Source organism: Capsicum annuum, chromosome 2 (genome assembly GCF_002878395.1).
Source record: "Capsicum annuum cultivar UCD-10X-F1 chromosome 2, UCD10Xv1.1, whole genome shotgun sequence".
NCBI classification, from domain to species: Eukaryota; Viridiplantae; Streptophyta; class Magnoliopsida; order Solanales; family Solanaceae; genus Capsicum; species Capsicum annuum.
Window position 1 is genome coordinate 36,867,081 of NC_061112.1, and position 5,307 is coordinate 36,872,387.

The 5,307-nt window shown below is 35.0% G+C and overlaps 1 pseudogene; it reads right to left on the bottom strand.

Moving 5' to 3' along the window:
* Positions 1 to 428: 428 nt before the first annotated feature.
* On the bottom strand, positions 429 to 4,970 carry LOC107857703 (annotated as a pseudogene).
* Positions 4,971 to 5,307: the final 337 nt, after the last annotated feature.

Below are 5,307 nucleotides of genomic sequence, written 5' to 3' on the forward strand. Positions count from 1 at the left end.
CCTATTTTCATCTATTGCAATGACTACTAACCATTTCAATAGAAGCTATTACAATGACATTAAACCATTGCAACAATATCTATTGCGACACTTTTATTATTTTGTTGCAACATTTTTTGAATACCTATTACAACTATTTTATTACTTATTGGGACGCCTATTTTCATCTATTGCAATAGTTACTAACCGTTGCTACAGATTCTATTGCAACGACATTAAACCGATGCAATAGCATCAATTGCAACGCTTTTGTAATTCTATTGCAACGCTTTTTGACTACCTATTGCAATGATTTACTGATCTAATGCAATGATTGTTGCCACATGTTATTAAATTGAAATGATTTATATAAAATAATCACTTGTATTAATGTAAATTTTTATTTACATACATAATAAATTATAACACAAAAAAAAACACATCACAAATTAGAAAGTATACATGAATATAATACTATCTGCATACAAAACAATGTTTGGGGTCCGAACACTCCTTATGGACAACAAAGAGCACTACTCATAAGCCCAATGAAGTAAACTTCCTACCTACTGCTTTAACACATTCTGAACAGCAGATGTGGTCAACCTAAAACAACTGATGCTTCAAAGAAGCTTTACCAAACTATTACACTACAGGGCCTTTGAAGATCCACGACTTAGTCATCTTTGCAATCTTTTGCAAATGTTGCTGAACCTCCATTTTGTTCACCATTGGCATTTGAAGCTCCCCTTTTACTGCGGAAACACTAACATTATCAGCTAAAAGGCATACTTTATTCTGGCAAAGAAGCACGGATTCAAAAATAAACATTAACACCTACAACTTTGTTAACTTGAACAGTATGGAAAAGCTTATTAGTTTTACTATTGACGACAAGTAATAGAAATTTGTTAGGTAGCATTATGGTGCTTATATAATAAATTAATATCCAAGAAGGCAGCAAAGATGAGAAACTAACCGGCAGGCCAACTACAATGCTCAGTAGCTCAATTCTATTGGTTCCTGCCTGCAGATCAACTGATCCTATGAAAGTGAACTTTGTGTCCTTCCGAGTACCATAAGAATATCCTGCAAAATTGGGAATTGATTACTGTTATAAAGTCTTATAACCATAGCAGCAAATATAAAAAATGTTCCCTTGAGTCCTACTATGTGCATATAAGCATCAATACCTGAGAGTTTCCCATTAACAAAGACATGAACTGCATGCCCATTTGAGTGGACGTTGAGCATGGGCTTTTGTCCCCCTCATAGAAATGATTCTAAGGGACTAATATAAACACTACATTACAAACAAGAAAGTGCAAAGACTATCAGTATTAGAGAAAGTTTTATCCAAGAAGTTTAGATTACATAGACTTTTCTGAGACAGGAGAAAGGCAAATGTACTTATTTAGCCATTATTAGAAATTATATATACTTCTGTTGATTGATTGACCTATATATGACCCTCACCTTTTTATGTACCACAAGTAATCACTGTTATCCCTGGTGATGTTATCTGCTCCAAAAGTCCTACAGCTTCAAATGTTGAAGTGTCCCCTAAAGAAAATACATCTTCACTATAAGCCCCCCAAGAGTGGAGCCGAGAGCCAGTTGGTGTCATTTTGCACTTGTGAAGTTCGAGTCCCAACCTTAGCAAGAAAAAGATGTCTTAAATTACTAAGCCAAAAGGTAATGAATAGCGTACATTGACAGTATGCTATGCAGTTGTGCAAATGTCTTACCTTTGCTGTATTGAAAGCAACACGGCTGTAGTTGGGAAGAATACTGATGGACCAAGGAGGTAGATTAAAGTGCTTGTTGTTAAGAACTACTCTAGCAGCAGAGTTGCTATCATAGTTTGAGAGAAATGCTACACAGCTTCCTTTGCCAGACGAGAATACATGAGCCTAAAATAAATGACTTTTTTGATTCAGCAAGACGAAATAAAAAAGCACAAATGGTATTTTTGAGGTTAACAACCTTATTAACTAAGATTAACCTCCTGAGAGCTTCCTAGTGAAGTAACCTTGGGATCTGAAGATATTAATGCTTGCTCACATAGTTTAATTACCCTTTGGAGCTCCTTTAGATGGCTATATTTAGGTTCTCTGATCAGACCTGATCAAATATGAGGTTAAAAAGTTAGCTGATAACTAAAAGTTCAACTGAGTTGGATCAAGGAAGACTTCAGCTTAGGATTTCTAGCAACGATAAGTTGTAAGTGTGTAGAGAATATGGTCTACGGTGATTAATCTCACCATATTCATCAATCGGAACATCTTAATCATAACTTGTTGTTATAAAAGGCCCTCCAACTATGCGCCCGAAGTTGGTTCCCCCATGGAACTGTTAAAATAAGACATGATTAGCATAAGAGCATTTGTCCTACACGAGCATGTACATATACAGTATGAACGTTGGAATTTATTTTTTTTTAATGAGAAAGTTCATTACCATGTAATAATTAACAAATGAGCCACATTTTTGTATGAAACGAGCAACTGCAAATGCCAAATCTTGAACTTGCCTCATAGGTATCGTGCCAACAAACTCAGCGAACCTTAACTCAACAAGCAAGAATATGAGAATCGCCTAATGAAAATGAGAATATATTTGCATTACTTATAGCATAGGAAATCCTAAGTCTCTGAAAGAAGATGTTACCAGCCACTCCAAGCTTCAGTCCACATAGTTGGCTTGTAAGGTTTGTTGGGAGAAAATTCATCGCAGTAAAAACCGTTGCATGTATTTATCTGGTTAAGCCACATGCTTGGAATCTTCAGTCGATAATCTTAAGAACATTAAGCCTAAATCCAAGCTAATTAGTAATGAAATCGTATTGAGAATAGCAATAGAACTCACGATAGGGTCAGAGGCATCATCCTCTTTGCACATAACCCGCGGATCTCCAGTATTTAATCCAACAGCCATATGTGCAGCCCATTGGACATATGCTTCGCCAGCCTTTCCAAGCGCTTCCCGTGCTGGTTGATATTCATTTTCAATCTAACCGAAAAAAACTTTAGAACATTTCCAAGATAATTGTTCCATATATCATGCATTTATAAGTTTCATAGGCTATACATGAGACAGTATAATGGGACCTCCTTGGGACCCAAACAAGTTTTCACTCTTCATCAACTCAACTATTTCTGAGTGAATTTCTGCATCGCTTCCTTTACCACCAAAAAGAATTGAAATGTCACTCATGATCAAAAGGAAAGAGAAATACTGGGACTACCCATTTTGGTTGTCACCTAAAAGAAAAGACAAGCATGTACAAAAGTTGGCATAACTGGTGTGATATCTGTATAGTATTCAATAATGTTCAGTTACTTTAATACGACAAAAGATAATATTTTGACTTCGAACAAACCTTGAAAGGTTCATTATCTATTCTGAAGCTGATACCAGGAACATATTTCAACCATACAGGAAATCCTCTACATTAAATGAGAGGGTACATAGAATCATTAGCTCATTCTTGAAACTAACCAAGAAAAGAGGACCGACTATAATATATGTATAATCTATGTACAATATATGTATGATCGCATATAATGAGAGTATAATCTATGTAGATCATTCGAAAAAAGTAAAACAGTAAATCATTCAGGCTATTCGTGTAAAGTTATTACCCAAATTCCACTCAGCACAAACATAAGGTCCAATGCGCAAATGTGCATTAAGCCCAGCTTTTTGCACAATTTTTATAAACCTTACAAGATCATATCTCCCCTTAAAATTGTACTGTCAAAGGGACACATAGCATATTATCAATCAACAAACATAAAGAGCAAGTCTTCTTGGCAACTTGTAGAGCATTTGGAACACACACATTGCCAGGGGAAGGTTCATGAACATTCCAGAAAACATAAGTTTCAATGACATCCAAGTTTGCATCTTTAGCCTTGTTTATGAGATCTTCCCACATCTGCAACACCCCCATTTCATTTAATTCATCAGTATTAACATAAATACATAATCACATTGTCTCAACATGAATATAGTACTGGATACTGTTGAGACATGATCAAAAAAATTGAAACTTTTAAATGAGATGATCCAGTAGGCCGAGTCTCACTACCACCCATTATCAAAAACTGTGTTTCCCAATAGAGTCAAATTAGAATTTAAGTTTTTAGATGAGATGGTCTCACATTTTATTAGAAACAAAACCAAGAATGTATTATTAAAGTAAATACATAATTACATCTTCTATCCAAGAATATAGTACTTGAAACTTCTGAGCATAATACAAAAATTTTAACTTTTAGATGAAATAATTTGATGGGTCGACTCTCATCGCCACCCATTGTCAAAAGAGGCAAATTAGAATTTAAGTTTTTAGTCAAGATAGTCACACATTTTAACTGGAAGAATGTAGCCACATGTAATGAAGGGTGACTAGTTAAACACCTTGACGAAAGATTATCCTATCTATATAGGTCAAAAATTATTTTTCATACGTATATATCAAATCTTGAACGCCCATAACAAAATTTCTGTCTTCGCTGCTGAATTTTATTTTTAACAGAAATAAAACCAAGAATGAGTTGGGAGGGAAAGTAAGAGTACCTCAGGAGTGCTTCTTGGATAATGTATGGAACCAAAAAGAAGAATTCTTCTTTGACCATTAATGACAACAGCCTTCTTATCATAGGTAACCTTGCAAATGACCAACTGAACTACCATTAATAATGTAAAAGTATAAACTTTGAGAAACTTGGAAACTATACTTGTCTCCATTTTTTTCTTTTTGTCTATTCAATGTGTCACTGGTTTCATTCACTTGTAGTAATACACAGTGAGTCAAGAATGGCATGACACAAATCATATAGCAGGAAACAATTTACTGCAGATATATATAGCCAGACATCTACAACAACAACAACATACCCCAACCTCGTGGAGATCAAACAGATTTTCAAGGAGAAGAAAAACCCAAAATCCCCAAAAATTAGGTCAAAGTCGTAGAAGAACACACTAACCTTAAAAACCCCAAATTGAAGCAATTGAAATGCAAATTTGAGAGAAATTGAAGTGCGAATTCGGTCTGACTTTCCAACTCAAATTGAGAGCTTAAATTCGTCTCACTTTCCAACTCTAAAAGAAATTAAAGTGCAAAATTAGCCCTACTTGCAAATCGAAGTGCAAATTCGGTATGAAATTAAAGTACAGATCAGATATGGTTTATCTTTAACTCACCAAATTGCAATTCTACAGTCGGTCTGAAGCTCACTACACCATAGCTCACTACAGTTGGTCTGATTCAAGGATACAAATCGCAGAAATATTTGTCCGAATATCTAAGACCAACCA